General features: G+C 34.9%; 1 long non-coding RNA gene across 1 annotated transcript in view; it reads left to right on the top strand.

Annotated features, from left to right (window-relative positions):
* The first annotated feature begins 223 nt into the window (after window positions 1-223).
* The window catches only part of LOC310893078, a 36022-nt gene continuing 15375 nt past the window's right edge, over window positions 224-20870 (top strand). Inside the window, exons 1-3 of the long non-coding RNA XR_014578697.1 lie at window positions 224-260; window positions 1527-1583; window positions 16641-16721. This is a non-coding gene — a long non-coding RNA (uncharacterized lncRNA). The remainder of the gene's footprint in view (window positions 261-1526; window positions 1584-16640; window positions 16722-20870) is intronic.

Genomic DNA, 20870 nt, shown 5'->3' with positions numbered 1-20870 from the left:
GATAACATGCTGATGTTTTAATTGTTGCAGAGCAGTGTTTACACCAGGCCAAGGACTTTTCAGCTTCTCGCTCTGTCCTGCCAGCGAGCAGGCTGGGGGTGCAGCAGGACCTGGGAGGGGACAGACCCAGGACAGCTGACCCAAACTGGCCAAAGGGGTATTCCATACCATCTGACGTCATGCTAAACAATATATAGGGGTGGCTGGCTGGGGTGGGGGGCCGGCTGCTCGGGGATAGGCTGGGCATCGGTCAGCGGGTGGTAAGCAATTGCATTGTGCATCACTTGTTTCTTACACATTATTATTATTAATACTATTATCATTATCACTATTATTATTATTGTTATTATTATATTCCTGTCTTAATAAACTGTCTTTATCTCAACTCACAGGCTTCACTTTCCCGTTTCTCTCCCCCATCCCAGAGAGGGAGGGTGAGCGAATGGCTGTGTGGTGTTTAGCTGCCAGCCGGGTTAAACCACAACAGTCTCAAAAACACCTATGCACACGTGCAGACATCTAGTATACAATTTACCAGTTCAGTCTCTCATAAAGCATTGATAAATTAGAATTGTATCTACTTTGAAGTCAAAGGCTCAACATCCAGTGTGATTACTGATACACAAGTGGCAGACTTTATTGGTTCCACTTTGAATACACTGAGCTCACTCCTAAATTCCAGAAAATGTTGTGCATCTACTTTCTAAAATGATCACTCAGGCCTAGTTTCTAATATCATGAATCATTTCAGAAAATTAAGGCCAACACTACCATTTCTATTATGAAGTGAGGATGGACATTTTTAAACTGATTTATTTATTCATTTATTTATTTATTTATTTAGAAAATATGAATCATAGTTTTAAAAGTTTTGCTGGTAACAAGGAAAATCTTTTCCTTTGTAGACTACACAGTCTAATTGCTAAAATATCGTGTTTGGACAGACATCTGTTACTTGCTAAAATATCATGTTTGGACAGACATCTGTTCACCTGACTCCGGGGACCTGAATAAGCAATGAGACACTTATAAAGACATTTATTTGGAGCATTAATTCACCAGGAAAATAATCTTTTTATTTTAAAGTGGATTATTTTTACTGTTGACTAAAAATTTAAAACACTGATGTTTTTAAAAATAATGATGGATTTGTTTTCCTGTGTATTTATACTTCTGTTTGCTGTTAACCTTACAATAAAATTAACTAAAAATGATCATAAATAAAAAGCAAATATTTACTTTATTAAGTAGTACTTTATTAAGTAGCGGTATAAGTACAATATAACAATCATATCTTCAGAAGTTTATAGCAACACAGTTGGTTAAAACTTATCCTGCTATACAGAGTATAACAGTGAATGCAACCATTTGTTTGATGAATGTATCGCTTTTTTAAAAAATAAAGATATTATAAACTTTACAGAACAATCTTGCAAATTTGTAAGATGACCCATCTTACCTGGACATCTGATGGCTAATTTTAAGTCTTTTATCAAGTCATAATACCATATCTATGATTTCTGCAGCTACACTGATGATCCCGGGTCTGCATAGGTCACACATCCAGCTATGAAGTTAGAAAGGTGAGACTGCCCTTTGTACTGGTTTTGAAAGGCTTTCCCTTTCATTAACTACACTAAGATTTGCCTCAACCAAGATGTGTGTGTCTTTTCAGGGACAACCTACAGACTCACTTGTAGTAGACTGAACATACATACATCAGAGAGTATTCTCTCCTTTTCACTGTATGTCACAATAAATAACTCCAAAGATTCTGTTCTTATTAGAGATTTTTATCTCTTATTAGAGATTGGAGCTTTTTTATTTTATTTCATTTATCTTATTTTTTTTTATTTTATTTTATTTTATTTTATTTTATTTATTTTATTTTATTTTATTTTATTTTATTTTATTTTATTTTATTTTATTTTATTTTATTTTATTTTATTTTATTTTATTTTCCTTATTTATTTATTTTATATTCAGTATAACCATAGAACTTCGTCATATATCCATAGAAGACAAGGCCGTGTTTAGACTGTGGAACGCACAGGGTTCTTTGTACAGCACTGAGATGTCTGCCCATTCCATGTTTGCACAGATTTATATCCATAAAGAGTTATGGACATCTCAACCAGTTGTTTTAACTGTTGAGACTGCTTGGGGAAAACCTGGGGAAACTCCATGGGGAAAAAATAAAAATAAAAATAAATAAATAAATAAAATAATAAAATAAAATAAATAAAATAAAATAAAATAAAATAAAATAAATAAAATAAAATAAAATAATAAAATAAAATAAAATAAAATAAAATAAAATAAAATAAAATAAAATAATAAAATAAAATAAAATAAAATAAAATAAAATAAAATAAAATAAAATAAAATAAAATAAAAAATAAAATAAATAAATCAGGGAAGACAGAAGTAAACCATAGGAAACAGTAAGGAAAAATATTACCAATAATAAAAGATTTATATGTGTGTGACAGAGAATATGAAAGACAGTAGCTAAAGCCCAATTCAAAAGTAGGTTTTAGAATGGCATCCTTTCTAATTCCTATTATTTTAAAGGATTTTAAGTTAGTGTACATCCCATTTAGAACCTAAACAAATCTTAGTTTAACTCTTCCATTCCTGTACGAACAAATGAAACCAAATCCAGAAGTAACTGAAGTTGTTATTATTATTATTATTATTACTATTATTATTATTATTATTATTATTATTATTATTATTATTATTTAGTATAATCCTGTCAAACTCATGTTTCTTAGGACAGTATTTTATTTAATTTTTTTTAATATACAAATGAAGAATGGCATAAGTTTCCTATTAAGAATGGGGAAAATGTTTATAAAAAAAAGACTCATTAATTTAAAAAAATATATATATTTTAAAACAGAATATTTCTTCTAAACAGAATATTATATAAAATTATATCTATTATGGGATTTTTATTACATTTATTAGATTATAAATGTATTATTAAACTGTTACAAAACTGGCACTAATTTCTAATTCTGTGTCTATGACTTGCAAAGATTTGAGCTGTTTACAAAAGCCTGTCAATCCTACCTACAAAACTTAATACGGAAGTTAGACATGGAACAAACAGATTAATCTGTGACAAATGTTCTAGGGATGCTGCAGGTGGCAAATTCTCTTCAATGTAGCAGAAGAAAAAGTATAGTACATAGGAAAGCAGGTTCCATTCATCCCCTTCACAAAGCAGATTTAAAATCCCACCCTATATGAGTTACATGAGACTCTTTTGTCTTTGAGAAGCCACCTCCCTTCAGTGCCATTTACACACAGAGTTATTGTATATATATAATAATAATAGTTTAGTCTTACTCTTTGTATGTCCTTAAATTCTGCAGCTTAAAAAATACTTTTCACATATATTAATTGTCTATTGCTGGACTGGAAACTAAGGACCACAACTATACCTAGGACACTTTTCTAGCCAGTATTAGGATCTGGAAAAACGTATCACTTTCCTGTCCTCAGCCACTGCAAAGAAGCTAGACAGCTCTGTGGGAAACCAATCCCTCTGGATTGTGTGACATGCAACCTTGTCTTTACTGCCAACAAATGAGGTTGGCACTGAAACCTGCCTTATGCTATGCAACCACAATGCAGGGACTGCTCTATTAACAGTTATTATTAATAACTGCCTTCTTGATAGATACCTCTAGATTCCTTAGAAGGAAAAACTAATCTTTTATTTCAAGAAGGAAGAAATTGAAATAATTTCATAGTCTGTGCTTGCCTAAATTTAGTTCTCAACTTAGGTATGTGAAAAAGATATTCCTTTGTTAAAATTCGACTTATAGTGATAAAATTCTGCCATTACAAACATGCAGGAATCCAATTGTAGACAACAACTGAGATCTGCAAAGACAGCTGAGGGGTGTAGATTTATACATTTCATTAAATTTGATGGAAGTCATGTAGCAAAATTGTTCTAGTCAGTTTCGAGTAATTCAAGTAATGTGCTTATTTATAAAACCAGATTTTGCGCTACAGAGTTTAACTAAAGAATGGACAGGTGACCCTGAATACCAGATAAAGCTGATGAAGCAAAGAGATACAGCTGTCAAGAATGACAGACAGTAGGAAGGCTGCTTCAAATCTTATTTTAAAAAAGATCTACAGTGATCTGATTCTTCAGGTCTTCTTCAACAAGCTAAAGAAGAATTTAAAGAAATGTTTCTAATCTCTCTTAATAGTCATTAAAAAAAAAAAAAATCTTCTCCTCAACCTCAAATAAATACATTACCAATGACCTTTTGAAATCAAATGGCAAGGTGGAAAAACGTAAGATGTTCTTAAGAAAAATTACGATATAATTGAAAGATCACAGAGTGACACTTCTGTTTTTAACTTCTGGAAAAACGGTGTTAACAATTTTCTCTGACCTTGTTTGTCTGTTTTCCTCTAGAGTTATGTCAAATTACGTGAAGGTCTTTTACATAGTCAGAGACTCTGAATATCTGTTAACTCAGAAATGCTGCAGATGTGGCTGGATATTCACTAATACAAACACAGTTCTGTCAAATTGCATCACGCTACCCTGGATCCTCCATCACCCAGTAGTATATGAAAAGCACATATAATAAATAAATCTGCTACCCACATGTCCTGGGTCTGGCTGGGATGGAATTAACTTTTCCCTGCAGTAGCCCATACAGTGCTGTGCTCTGCACCTGTAGCTAGAACAGCCCTGGTATCACACCACAGTTGTGTCTATTGCTGAGCAATACTGACACAGTATCAGGACTCCCTCCAAACCCTTCAGAGCCAGCAGGCTGGGGGTGGGCAAGAGGTAAGGAAGGAACATTACCAGGGCAGCTGACCTAAACCAGCCAAAGGGATATTCCATACCATATGATGCCACACTCAGCAATAAAAGGTGGAAAAAGGAAGAAGAGAGGAGGAACGGGCTCTCGTTGTGAAAACGTTTGTCCTCCTAAATAACGTCTATGTGTGTTGAGGCCCTGCTTCAAGGACATGGTCAAGCACCACTTGTTGGTGGGAAGTAGAGAGTAATTTCTTTCTTCTGCATTTTTACATGGCCTTTGTTTGTTTGTTTTCCTTTTCGCCTTTTCATAGAATATCCTGAGTTGGAAGGGACCCTTAAGGATCATCAAGTCCAACTCTTGATACCGCACAGGTCTACCCAAAAGTTCAGACCATGTGACTAAGTGCACAGTCCAATCTCTTCTTAAATTCAGACAAATTTTCCCTTTAGTTAAATTATTTAATTAATAATAATTTTCCATTAATATTTCTTTTTCCTTTAATTAAATTATCCTTGTCTCAAACTGTGAGTTGTTTCTTTCCTTTTCTTCTTCCCCTCCTCTTCTGAGGAGGGGGAGTGAGAGAGCAGTTGTGGTGGAGTTCAGCCGCCTAAAAAACCACCAACACCTCATGATAATGGATATTTATTTTTTATATTTTTTTAGCATATCTACACTCATGCCTTTACTTTTGTGCTATGTAAATTTTAGAAAGTCATCATGTGCAGGAGGGCCAATTTATCTTGACTGTCTATATAATGGTTAAAAAAAAAAGTGAATATGTGTTCAACTCTATCGGAAAGGCAGAGAGAGCCACAGCATTGCTGTTCGTTATAAATCCCATTAAGATTGTAAGCAGAATCCTGCTCTGACAAACTTATCTCCCAGTTGCGATGGCCTGCATGTCTCTCCCAAGTATCACTGCAGGTATATTCTCCTGAGTCAATACACTGAAAAACAGGATAAAAACTTAAAAGAGTTCCTATGTATGCAGAAGTCTAATATGTCTTAAAGGGCTACATGAAAGAGCAACTGGCAAACAAAAACTCTCTTCAAAGGCTGGTGTTTGCATAGCAGGTCACTACATTTTAATAGAAATCTCACAGCTCTGACGTGCATGCAGTCAATGAAAGAAGTTCCCACAAGAGATTATTGCAGTAAAAACTCATTCATGTATGCAATTGTTTGTTATCAATGGACAACGTGTACTCTAATTTATTTCAACTTGTTGGATTTGATTCACAGGTTATGCATACGTTTGCCTGGAGCAGATAGTCAAGTCTGTTTGTATATGAGCTGAACTTTCTGTTTCCACAAAATATGTACTGACCGTTCAGTGACATTTCTCTAAAGGAAAGTATACAGCCTTTCTTACCGACTTGAGCCTTCTACCTTAATCTGTCTCTCTCATAAAAACAGAAAGAAATTTTCTTTGAGAGGCTCAGAGGTAATACCCCCCTTCTCTAATCAGATTAGAAAAAACAATAAAGTATTTTTTCAGTATTTTCACCTCTTTGCCTGAGGAAACAAGGTATATGCATTCATAGTCAGTGTGTGTCTCTCTCCCTAACTAGGAGGAAGACAAGGGTAGTGATACAGTTTGATAGGTTATGGTCTGAAGGACAACTTAGTTAATTAAGTATTATGAAGATAAAGGGGTAGGAGAGAGCAAATGTATCAGGACTTCCCATAAACAATCATGCTTGAGGGAAAGGGTGATGTGTGATGCTTTAATATAGAGTAAATTCTTCACAAATAATTAATTCCTTCCTAATCAAGGTTGTCTGTCTCAAATGCTAAAGTCAGTCATCAACAACTCCAAGTGTCATAGCAAACCAAATTTTGTTACAGCCAGTACTCACAGGATGACCTGGAACTACTAGAATTACAATGGTTGTAGAAGTACAGTCTTGTGGACTCTAAAACTGATCCTTGTGAGGATACTCAGCGTCCTGCTTGCAACAATGAATTAAACTTTTGGCACAATGCAGGAACAGTGGTTGCAGACGACAAGGCCTGGTCTCTACAAATACTGTGACTAATGTCCTCTTGAATAAGTTTAAGGGCTTTATCTTCTGAAACTTTTCTCAGGAGGCACTAAGGAAGAATCTAGCCTGCATTGTTTCTGGAGTTCTGGCTGAAGGGTTACAAACTCTGTGGATGGTCTCTAAAAATGCAGACTTAGTTATTAGGGTAGAGTCAACAGCAAAAGCTTCTAAGCTGGCACGGTAATCATGTTATGTATAACACATAATGTATAACACTCTGTATAGCAGTGACCAGTCCTGCTGCATAGTAGTCAAGGCTTCCTACCTGCTTCTGATGGACAGCTTTATTTTTATTTTACCCTGCCAAGGTGTGAAATGCTCAGAAGAAAAATCACCAGCTGTGAAGCAGGTGCCACTCCAGGCCCCTTTGATGTGAAAGCATCACAAGGCACAGTATACGCTGCTTAGGAATTAAAGTTTCCCAGAAGGGCAGCATAGGATGCTAAACTGGAAGCACACAGAGAGACCACCATGCTGGCTTTGCCACTTGCTTTAGGCAAGCTGCCTTGCTTCAGTTTCTTTTCTCTGTGAAACAAGAGTACTGATGAAGACTTCCTGTACGCCTCACAGGATTATAATTGGAACTAATAAATCTCTGATTTAAAGCGCCCTGAAGATTTAATGTTATAAAAGAATTGGATATAATTTAAATGCATTTGTGTTTGATTAGATACATGCACATAACACTGTTTCTGAGTGAGTACATGCACTTACTAGCACACCTGTACTGGTAAATATATATATTACTATACCCTGGACAATACAATAGTGTCCATAAACATTTTTTTTTTGTCCAAAACTTTAGTAACTTTATCTGTTGAAACATGTGAAGTGTAGAATTCCCTTCTCTTCCATTAGTACATGATCACTGACATAAGAATAGTTAAAAGTCCATTCCCAGACTAAATAAGTATATTTATGTGCTTGTTACAAAGAAATTTATTATTATTATTATTATTATTATTATTATTATTATTTATTATCCTTTCTACTCTTGTTCCAATAAGCCCTATGGATTTTGTTGCTGATTTATTTATTTATTTTAGTTCCTTGATTAGTTAAAGATGGTATTTGATATTTTTCCTAGCATTCCTGCTTGTGAAAATGTAGGAATAACACCTTACATTTAAAAAGGAATGCTCATTAATAGTTCTAGTTCTTTCCATAGAAATTCTCTGTAGTCTCCATTTTAAAGACAGAGTAACTGAAATACTTCTGAAGAATAACAGTAGGGGGATAAATGAATGCTGTATAGCTTAAACGTCCTGCAGAAGTGAAAGCAGATTAAGAAAAAAAAAAAAAGTCAATTTACCACATTACAGATACTAGTCACTATTTCGTTGGCTAGTACATGAAATATGAGAAATTCAAAAGTGATTTCCTTTACTATAAATAATAAAATGCTTTTTATATTAATACATTTTTGAAAGACCATATATGCTTCATTTATATGATTAGTCATGGTATTAATTTGCATTTGGACAACAGTTCCCATGAAGCTTTGGGCTTCTCTGTCCTGGCTCAAGCAACAACTATCCTGTGTGTGTTCCTCTGTATGGGATCCAGCAGGAGCGGCCGCACCAGCTTCCTTCCGGCTGCTTACACCATCACTTTGCATAATGGGAACATCCATTTTTCGGTTTCATGTTTTTCTTTAGACAATGTGGTCTTGTCAGGTGTCAGTATTTTTTGGCTCCTGCACATGCAGCTGTTTTTACTGCTCAAGGTAGCTGAATGCTTACTCCACCCATTTGTTTAATGAGACCTGTAATCAGCTTCAATTCCAATTGGTCATTAACACCTCTCCCACAGCAGTATGAAGCCAATATTGGGCAGGCTTGCTCTGCCTGTTACAGCATGCAGTGGAGATACTTTCTGCAGGTTTTAAAATGTCTTTTCTATAATTCATCTTCGTAACTCCTACAGTGAGCCATCCACCTTGCTACAGCAACAAAAATAACTAGCTCCTCTTGTCTTTTCTTTTTTTTTTTTTCTGTTATTATGCCTTGAAGTGTATATCAACCAAATAAGAGCACTACTATGAATGTTTGTTTTTTTTTTCCCTCACAAGAGAAAAATGCAGAAGGTTAACAAACACAAAGGAACTACATCTGGCTTAGAAAATCCTTGCCTAGTAGTAACTGGTGAAGTAAAAAGTGTCATAAGCATTTGTTCTTGTAATCATCTGCCAATATCTGCTTTTGTCCTTTTTCTGGAGACAAACTACTGGTCTGAATGGTTCCTGTATGGACTTCCTCCTATTCTTAAAGGACAGTAAATGGTTCAACACCTGAAGTCCAGCTCCTAAATGCACTATGCTACAGCATGGCATTTTGACTAGAAAGGTACTATGTCTGTGTTCATTCTTATACTCATGTTGGATCGAACATTGGAAAGCATCTAGCAGATACTGCAAAACTAAGAAGGAAGTACCACTCTGGCCAGGGCTCTGGGGAGCAACTAAATACTGTCTTCCAGTGAAAAATAAAACCATTCCTTAATCTGTAGCTGCCTTTATTGAATGCTTAAATTATAAATGGAGGAGTGGACAAATGACAGTGATTTGCTAATACAGTAAGCCCAGTTACATTCTCCCTTCTTGACATTTCAGCTATGTGTGGGTTAAGATTAATGAAGAACAGAAATTTCCATCTATTCTGTACTGCTCAGGACGTTAGAAAGCAGACACTCAGAAGTTTTACCTGTTTGAGTAAAAGACTTACTACTCATAGGATAATGAAGAAGGAGCTGGTGTTTCCAGAGAAGAGAGTTAATATGAGAAGGAAGCACACTTTTTTTTTTTTTCTTTCCCCTAGGACTGAAGATGAGGCAACTAGCATAATATCTGCTTATATCTGAGACAAAAGAGTAGAGACATGATAGGACACAGAAGGCAGAATGTGGAGGAGAAGAATACATGTATTTCATAAAGTGATGTGTTCAGTAAATTGGGCTTGACTCTTTCTTCACACTGAAAAGACGATTATTTTTTTTTTCCTTCAGGAGGAACATTAACTTCAGTTAGGCCCTGATACAGAAAAATAACATTTAGCTTTTGTATATTTTCATTAACTTCAGCATAACTAATTGTTTTCTGTGAACTTCTGCTGTAACATCAAGGGCTGTACAGATGTAATCTATAAACAAGGACACCGTTAGAAAATGTTTTGAATTTAATGATGGGCAGAGAAGCAGTACTGTGATCATTCTCAAAACTCAGCCACCTGCCCAGGACCCCTCTCTTCCCTGAATGTTCACCTCTGTACTTTCCTGATATGATTATGCAATACCTGTATATATCTACATTCTGGAAGTGAATAAGATGTATAAATAAGGGAGAAAAACAACCTCTCTTTCAGTAGATTTTGTATCCTAATTTTATACCTGTAAATTTGCATGATCTGGAATTGGCGCTAATTGAGAGAGTTGGACCCCATCAGAGAACTGAGCTGATTTTCAGCTGTATAGACTATCTGGCTCTAGGAAAGGAAAGAAGAAAAGGAAGGGAAGGGAAGGGAAGGGAAGGGAAGGGAAGGGAAGGGAAGGGAAGGGAAGGGAAGGGAAGGGAAGGGAAGGGAAGGGAAGGGAAGGGAAGGGAAGGGAAGGGAAGGGAAGGGAAGGGAAGGGAAGGGAAGGGAAGGGAAGGGAAGGGAAGGGAAGGGAAGGGAAGGGAAGGGAAGGGAAGGGAAGGGAAGGGAAGGGAAGGGAAGGGAAGGGAAGGGAAGGGAAGGGAAGGGAAGGGAAGGGAAGGGAAGGGAAGGGAAGGGAAGGGGATAAATGTTTTAAAGTGGTAGGTAATATGACATTTCATTCACTGTTGGTATGTGGGGCGCAGAACAAGATTGCAGGTGTTCTGTTCAATTACTGTTTGGCAATTGCCAATATGAAAAAAAATAAAAATAAAAAAAAAATAGCTTTTTTTCTTATTTCAAGATACATTAGTGGAAAAACAAAGGAAAGAAAATACATGAAGAACTCCATGTCGCACTCTCAGAAATCTCCTTGTTGCACATGAGCTGATCTGCTGGGCATGTACAGAGCCCTTCGACTTTTCTGGCTAAGTCTGCAACTTACCTAGGAGATGAGTCCACTCTCATCCCAAGCTCATTTCCCAAGCTCTACGTATATATATATATATATATATATACACACACACACATATATATTAAAACGTAGACAAAGAATTATACCTGAAAGTACAAAGAGAAAAGTATCAAGATATAGACTTACCTTAGCACTCTCCCTTCAGCACTATTGTATAGTTGTAATTGAAACGTCCTTTTTAAAAGTGTGTCCTGCATCCTTATTTATTTATTTATTTATTTATTTATTTATTTATTTATTTATTTATTTATTTTTGGCCACAGGTCAGCTTGGAAATGAAACATAGTAACTCAGTGTATTTTTCTGTAGACAGATTTGCAATTGTAATTATATTATTGTCCTTTATGTTATTTATAGCCTAAAGGGGCATTCATCAGAATCTGATGTGGAAGTAAATTGGGTAGAGTTCATATAAATTCTCCTGTATAAAGTGGAAAGACCTTCACAGACTCCAAGGGACCTATATAGATAATTTACATCTATGAAGCATAAAATTCCTACACACACATACACACACACACACACGCACTGGTAACTGATACACTTTTATGGTCTTCATATACTGTGGCCAGTTCTGGATACCCCCCCAGTACATGGCAGACATGGACATATTGGAAAGACTCCAATGATGGGCCATGAAGATGATGAAGAGACTCTCCTATGAGGAAAGGCTGAGAGAGCTGGGCTTGTTCAGCCTGGAGAAAAGAAGACTCAGGGGGGAATCTCATCAATGTGTATAAATACCTGCAGGAAGAGTGCAAAGAAGATGGAGCCAAGATCTTTTCAGTGGTGCCCAGTGCCAGGACAAGAGGCATTGTACACAAACTGGAGCACAAGAGGTACCAGCTGAACATCAGGAAGCACTTCTGTACTGTGCAAGTAACAGAGCACTGTACAGGTTCTCCAGAGAACTGTAATAATAACAGATAATAATAATAATAAAAATAATAATAATAATAATAATAATAAATAATTTGCTTCTTAATTTGTAATGCCAAAATTAGATTAAACAATAACTTTTTTTGGTATATTAATCATGGTATGATGGATACAGTTTGTTGTTTTATAGCTCTGACTCTTCCCTCAAGGTTCAAGACAGTACTTCAGAAAGAAAATCTGAGCCTTCTATTTTGTGCTTCAAGAGACAAAAAAAAAAAAAAAGTGTAGGTTATGTGACTCAAAAAGGAGATGTACTTTCTAAATGATGCAGATGCTGGCCCTACTTTTTAAATTTCTTACTGGAAAGACTATACCAGTTTAACCATACAGGATAGGGCCCAAAAATACTAATCAAAAAAAGAGAGAAAATTAAGTTAGGTGTAGATAGCTTGGTTCTTTTGTGATGCTACCAAGGGTTTTTTTATCAGTGTACTCTTGGTCAAAAATTAGGAACAAAATTTAAGCATGTGTAAACTTCAAAGATCTTTTACATTTGGGCTAAACCCAAAATGTGTTGACCTTTCCATGTCTGAGTTCAGAAGCTATCAACTGATACTGTAAAAACTTTGCATAAGTTTGTGTCTGTAAATAATGCAATAAAAAAAGAATAAAAAAAAACAGAAGTCCAGAGCAAAACACTAGGCTTTTTGGAAACTACAAATAAAATTTTAAGAAATTTGTTTTGTTGTGTTATATTTCCAATTGCAAAACAAAATATAACCATATTGCTGGTTTTACTGTTGTTAATACAATAACAAGGTTCTGGTACCCAGTTTCTGTGGAAAAATGCTGATTTACTACCAGTAAATCTCTTATTTTAAGGTTTTGCTTAGAAATATATTGGTAGTTAGAAACGTTTTTAACAGGGAAGATCATTTTGTGTGCAAAACAAGTAATACAGTGCAAGAAATAGAGAAATAAAGCGCCTTTTTTAGAAACATTTTTTAAATACTTCTAAAATCCTGATGAACGTGAGGGTGACTGAAACATGACTGTAGCCCCAAATGTACCACAGTCATATAGAATCATAGAATGACTTAGGTTGCAAAAGACCTTCAAGATCATGAAGTCCACCCACCAGTATGGCCTAACGAGTCCCATCACTAAACCATGTCCCTTAGTGCCACATCCACGTGCCTCTTTAATACCTCCAGGGGTGGGGATTCCACCACTTCCCTGGGCAGCCCATTCCAATGTTTGACTATGTTCTAACTTGCTCTAACTGTTAACACATGAACATATGCTTCTTCCTTTTCTTCCTTATACAAGCAATTTAGTGAATGAGTAAAGTACAATGGTAAAAAAAATCTGGAAATATAATAGCAAATATTTTTTACAAAAGAATGAAATAGAAAGTAAAAAAAAAAATTTACTTCATATTCATGAGTTAGTCTCATGTGATGCTTATGAATATACAGCATGCATAAATTCTGGGTTAAAGTCCAGATTCTACTAAAGAAAGCAGCAACTAATTCAGACTACCTTTTATCTCCTAATAACACCTTACTTCACGAATAAGTGCTAAAGCCACTGGGTCTGTTCTAGACTTTAATGGTTTTAGACTATACAAAAATGAAACCACCAAAAGCTTTACAGGTGTACTTTTGTCATATGTTCATTGACTACATATACTGTTGCCCACTATGTTGCCCCAAACTACGTTACTGTTGCCCCAAAGATATTAATGTTTTGTCCTTTTGGAGTAATGTTTTAAACTAATGAGGCATTTACAGAGGAAAAAGACAACTCGCTATGAATTAAGATAATACAATATGACTCTCACTGTAGGAATAAACACTTTAATCCTTCTTGTGATCCCCCCAAGGGTAGAGTGTTGATGATAGGAAAAGAAATGTATAGAGATAGCACTCATGTGGGAGAAACACACCACATAATGTCAAAAGACCATTGTTAAATAATGCTCCAGTATCCTTACAGAAAAAACACAACTCATTCAAAATTCAAAACCAACAGGCATAAACCTCAGCACAGACACTTGTCAGAGAATGGAGCAGAAGTATTTAATTTTTTTATTTTTTTTCTCTACTCTGAAGAGTAATTTATAGCAACAATATTCATTCTGTCCAAGCAGTCTCTGGCACCAGATTATGCATATCAGCAATTGGAATACAGTCATTCGCTATTGGCACTTCAGGCCAATAAAGTTTATTTCACTTGGAGTGCTGACATGGCTGTCTGCAAACAAGGCTCAGAAAACTAAGACATCTGGAATGTCATTAAAGAATATTGACTTTCTCTCTTCTTTTTTATCTTCTTCCCTTTGCTGAAACTTTAGTGCATTTAAGAATGCTGGTCACCTCCCAAAATACGAAAGCAAAACTGACAAAATCTATTTTTATATTTTCCTCTACGTATATCCCAAGTAACATAAAACAGTGAAGAAGATTAAACCATGCAATGGTTTTGGGGAAGAAAAAAAAATGTGCATATTACCCAGATAGTTGTATCAGAGATTTCATAAAGTGTTTTTTTTTATGAGCTTAAAGCTGGGAGGGGCTAATTATTAATAATTTAGTACACTTGGATGGATCAATATGACTAATTTGTTATGTCTGCAGAGCTAATTCTTATTCCTCTGTGAAATGAAGACTTGAAAAATTGAAGTAACAATTTAAAAGTAAAATCATTTATAGGGATTAAGGGGAACTGATTAATTCTGTTTTAAGGTTAAGAAGAATTGATAATCTAAGAATAAATTTAAGGATTTTTATATATATATATTTACAGCTGTAGCATGTGCAACTTGAGTAATTGCTACTTCAACTTTTTAATATTGGAAGTGGTTTCTGAAAACTGGACTTCACAACTAATACAAAATTAAGAATTCAGTTATCAAGAAATATAAAAAATCACCCTTGCAATAGCACCCCTCTGGTCTATGACAGACATACTATAGGATGACTCTTAATCAGTCTCTGCTGTGAAGTTACATAATAACTATTCAAGTCCTTGAGAAAAGTTCATCTAGGAGTAATGGTGTTATGTTTTTCATAGAGATTTCCATGCTTTCTCAGGCTTAATAGCAAGAACCCCAATGATCAAATATCATAGATGAGGGTTTGCAAGGACAGAAAACAGCCACATCCCTAGTGAAAGGTGAAGGACTAAGTACAATACATGATGTGAAAATAGCAGGAGCATCTACCAGTGGTACTGCCATCCATCTGCCCTGCCTACTCCAGATCTCCTTTGTGCTCTCATTTGCTCAGCTGACAAACTCTGGAGTGAATCTTCTTAAAATGACAGACCTGCTGATTAGCTGTCCTCTCTCTTTCTCTGGTGGCAGTCATCACAGTTACAGGGCAGGACTGGTTTCCTGGTCTCTCCCATTGATCTGCATTTTCATGATCTTTGCATTAGCATTTCATTCCTTCAGGTCATTCCTTGTGGAACAGAATGCCTGTCTCTGTTGTTGCTATGGACTCATTGCCTGCTATGTAATGATGGGAAAGTACCTCTCTGTGGCATGGATTAAAAGGAAAAACAGAAATAAGATGTCTTATACAGAAACAGAACAAAATAAAAAAGCACTTGGAATGGTTGGGTCATGCTTGAGAGGAAATTTCTAAGAGTAATTAATGGTGAAATTGATCTCATGTGACGCAGTTATTAAATAAAGAACAGAATATTATGTTCACATACAGCAAATACACAAGACATTATTACCCAAATGTCAGTTTTTTAGAATGTGTCAGAGTGGCTTTCATAACATATAAAAGGGAATAAAAGGTAAAGAACTCTTGTAAAATGTTTAAATAACACAGTTTAAATAACTGTACTATACTATGTAAGGGAATTACAACTTGCAGAACACAGCTTGAAAAAATATCAGCTTGGACTTGCTGTATTTGGTGCACAGAAAAGTATTACACTGCTATAGTTAAAATACAAGTGCAAGATCGTAGTCCTCAGGGTCTGTGAAGCACAAATTATTTCAATATTCTGTTAATACCTGAACCCTGGAATGAAAATTACACTAGAACAGTCCCTACTAATGTGTTCAACCATTTTCTCAAGATATTTTTTGCAAGAGGTTTGTTGTTATGTTTGCTTGTTTTAATAATTACTGGATTTGTAGGTATGAGTGGGCCTTCAGACTCTTTTCTAAATCTTTTTATACTTTATGTCCTTAGAAGTACATCATTTGCACAAAAATGTTTGTATGTATATATGTCCTTTAAAAGGCCATAAAGCAGATGTAGCTCAATATGTGGCCAGTTTGGCTTGTGAAATGTGCAGAATAGTACTCTGGAGATTAAGACAATTATGTTCTTTTTCATGCAGAATTAGTAAATAAATAAATAATTATGAGAGCTGGAATAAACACTGCAAAATAAAGCTATTTTCACGGTATGAAGTAATTATGTTTCTAATTGTAATGTCATTGGGTTTAATAGATTTCCTAAATAAAATAAAGTCAAAGAACAGTATTCTTTATAATGGTGGAAAAAAACAATCTTGTATTACAAAAAGATAACTGTGATCTTTGTATTATTAACAGAAATAAGTTGTCTTCATATATATGTGCAGACTTAATTTTCTACTTTGTGTATGTGGTAAATGGGTATAACGTACAAAAGCATTCTACTTTTCATATACACTTTGAAATTATATAAACAATAACACCATGCAAGATAACAGAGAATCTAGGCCCCCTAAGTACAGTAGAGAAAAATCATTTTGAATTTAGGATGTGTCAATATAAAGTCTTTTTTTCTGACAGAAATAATGAAAAGGATCGAGAATCCAGCCCAATGTAATCTACTAATGAGAAATGGCTGCTATCAGAAGCACTAAGCATAATGTAAGTATGTTTTTTTCAACAGTACTTTCTATGTTTTATTATACAGTCCCAGAATGTTCCTGTGCTACTCACTGGTGACTTCACATGGTTTGGGACTTGTGTTACATTATTTCTATTATAAAAATATTAAATGATTGAATGAATAGATTACCAGGAAAACTTGGATTCATTCAGTAATTGCTAAAATTCTGAGCTAATTTTATACATTTTATTTTACACAGGCTCCAGGATTCCTCTTTCATTTCAGAGAGATGATGCAATTTTGAAGTTGCAACATAATTCCAGAGTGTTTCTACTTTATTCTGTGTTTTATGGCAGAATATATATATAAATGTGTGTGTGTACATATACATATGATATATGATATACATATACATATGATATATGATATATGTACATGTGATATACATATATATATGATAACCTCAAACTTCAAAAAAATATGTCTAGAATTTTCCATAGGTCTTGACAAACTGAGTGACAAATTGGAACTCTGACTATCAGGCCAATGAAAAAGACAAATGCCATTCTGGATTCTCCTCCTCAACAGTACTCTATAAGCATTTATTTATTTATTTATTCCCTAATTAAAGGGCCTTAGCTCACTTTCAGGAACCACACTACAGAGACTTTTTTTTTAATTTTTAGGAAAATTAATTACAGCAAATAAATTTACCAGTGGGACCAAATTGATGATAAAATGAAGCTTCCATAATCCCAAAGTCTTTGTGTTCCAAATAGAGAAAAGTAAAAGGCTAAAATAAATGTTCTGGTGACAAAAATAAATAAATAAATAAATAAAATCTGGCTACATCTCAAACAAAATACAACTTTCATAGTGATAATAATGTTGCAACAAAATTCCGATCAAGATTTTCCAATGGCTGCTCTTTGTCAATAGCAAAATAAATAGCCCAGCTGCAAATTGTGCCAGATTCCTAGTCAATTCAGATAATGATATTTATATTGCTCTGGATTTTGTTTGTTTGCTGCATTAAATATAATGGTGAGATCTTTGGATTGCAGTGGTTTAGAAACTTTGTTCTAACAGCTCTAGACTACAGACATTTGATCGTCAAATTTGATCTTATCGATGTTTATAAATACCTGAAGTGTGGGAGACAGAGGGATTTGGCCAACCTCTTTTCAGTGGTTTGTGGGGACAGGACAAGGAGCAATGGCCACAAAATGGAGCACAGGAAGTTCCGCACCAACATGCGAAAGAACTTCTTCACAGTGAAGGTGACGGAGCACTGGAACAGGCTGCCCAGGGAGGTTGTGGAGTCTCCTTTTCTGGAAATATTCAAGGCCCATCTGGACACCTACGTGGGCAGCCTGCTCTAAGGAACCTGCTTTGGCAGGGGGGTTGGACCCAATGATCTTTTGAGGTCCCTTCCAACTCCTACAATTCTGTGATTCTGTGATTCTGTGACATAATTAGGAAAATCAAGGTAATTCAGTGTATTTTTTTTTTATTTTTTTTAATAATATATTAAAAATGGCCATACCCAAATTCCAAAAAATCACTAAAAAAAGTTGAAAATTCACAAAAGAAGTTATTGTAGATAATGCATTTCTTCATGGAAAATATTATCTGGTTCAGGAGTTTTTACAAGGTTCTTTGTAAGGAAAATTATTGGATCAAGAGGACGTACGATGTCTTCAACATGAGCCATGAAACACACATTTTATAAGTGCGAGTTCCCTATGATTTCATCATATTGTAGTTCTCTTCTGCCACCTCATTCATATACTTTATATACCAAGCAATAGCTCAGGAGTCTGAATATAACTCAAAGACAGACAAAATGCATCTCACATGCTTACCCACATGATGCGTCAGAGGTGAGTGCTGGTGTTTTGGGGAAGTCTGAAAGAACCAAGAGGGGTGGCACTGCACCACCTTAAAATAGAGCAACAAAAGCTGTGCACAGGTGGTATCATCTCTTACCTGTGAACAATTTCTGGAGCTCCCCTCCACTTGAGTGTGGATATAGGTCTTATGTCCTAGCCCCATAAGCATTTTTCTGTGCAACTCACAGGACATGTAAAGCTGCATATTCCTTCTCAAAAAAAATAAAATAAAATAAAATAATAAAATAAAATAAAATAAAATAAAATAAAATAAAATAAAATAAAATAAAATAAAATAAAATAAAATAAAATAAAATAAAATAAAAAAATCCTTGTAATCCCAAACTCATTTTAATTCATGCTTCATTTTACCTTTTAGGGAAGGACAACAGCAGATTGTTAACCAGTTTTATTTTTATTGTATTGTGAGAATAATTATGCTAAAGTACAACTTATCCTGATTAAAAACAAACAAACAAAAAAAAAACTATCTACCAAAAAGATTTAGTTGAACTTCTTTTAAATCGACATAAAATATTTAAATTATTTTTATTATCTCTCCCTTGTAGAATTCCTTAACCTTGATTCTATTTTGTTAGCTTTCTTCAATTAGTTTAACAGAGTTAATCAATATATCAGTTTCCATATATAGAATCAGCAAAACCGGGCCTTCCAAATTACACTACTAACTGAAGAACAGTCATTTACAACTCATTAGACTCATTATAACAAACTGTATTTCATTCTCAGGCTTTCTAATTTTATTTTATTTTTTCTCAGACAACAGAATTTTCCCGTCTATCAAATTTAGCTTAATAGTCATTATTTAGAGATAAGTAAGAAAACAATCGCCAGCTTTCCACCAGAGACTGATAAGCAAATTTGTTTTGCTTACCTCTGAGTGTTCTATGTCTTCACATTTTTTAAGGCCCAAAATTGTGTCATTTAAGCACAGCCCTAAGCTTAAATGAAATGAAGTCCTATGCTTAAATGAACTGAAGCTCCAGCACCAAGTCCTGAGGGAGCACAAAAAACACTGTGTGCAACTCTAAAGGGAGAATATGGAGCAGTTCCTCTAAAGATCAATTGTTTCCCATTTTTAGAATCATTGTCTCCTGATATGGAAGGAAACTAATTACTTTGTACAGGAACACTTGGTAGCCTTTGTCCATTCATTCTTCCCCTGTACATCAGGGGTAAGGATCAGGAAGATGCAAGTCCTACACACTCCAGTTGTTTTTGTTTATTCTCCATTGCAGTTTATTGCTTTACTAACTCTCAAGTCATTTCATGTCCTGCAGCTATCCCACACAGAATGTTATGTACATGTCGACAAGGCAAGAACATTTTTCACCATAAAATGTTTGTTTCTGATAGAAATCTCCATTTGTAAAAATACAAAGCCCAAGGAGGATACATAATTTCCCAAAGAAGGAAGCCTTTTCCTGTAATGGAAACTCAGAGAGTGTCTGTAATTCTCCTGAAGGCAGGTCATTTCATCTAACTAACTGTTACTGCAGAACTGTAGAAGAGCAAGTATTTCTGGGTAACTTGACCGGAGGGAAAACAATTAGGCTACGTTACCAAACTTTAGTAATATGCTTTCTTGGCAGCAGCCATGCCTTTGTGGTTGCCACCACATATAATGTACCCTCTTTAAGAGTAGAGGCTGGAAAAACAAACAATTCAAAAGTGTACACTACTGAATCCCACACACTGAACACGCATTAGAAAACTCTATTTCGGTTGTGGATTCATAAGCTTGTTCTACCTTATTTCACAGATACTGAGACTTGCTGGTTCAAATACTTTATTTCAGATTAAGAGAGAACCTGGTTCATTTTTCAGAGCACAGCTAAATTCTGAATTCCCCTAATTCACTGGCAAAATGATAGAAAGAAAAGCAATGAAGAAGAGTTATGACAAGACCAATGGAAAAACAGGTATTATGGATATATAAGATACACACTCATGTAGTTTATAAATACCTCTTCTATGCCTAAATGCACATGCAATGCTGCTAGAACTTTATTAATACTAAAACATCTATTGCTTAGAGTTTAGAAAACGACACCTTTAACATTCACTATGCAATTTGAATTCAACCTTCTTCTATATTTACATTAGGACATTAACTTTAATTACATGACTATGTGCTCTTGTTTTTAAAGGCCCTTTATTGCTCACTGGAAAGGACAGAAGATGGTTATTTATTTGAGAACTTGTTTAAAATTGTATTTTAGGTTAGTTAAATGTAGCTATCAGTGAAAAAGCCTGATGTCCCAGGTTTTATCT

The sequence above is a fragment of the Anser anser genome (assembly GCF_964211835.1).
Source record: "Anser anser genome assembly, chromosome: 1".
In the NCBI taxonomy this organism is placed as follows: domain Eukaryota; kingdom Metazoa; phylum Chordata; class Aves; order Anseriformes; family Anatidae; genus Anser; species Anser anser.
The sequence above is the reverse complement of the archived record's forward strand: the minus strand, read 5'-3'. Positions and strand labels throughout refer to the sequence as shown.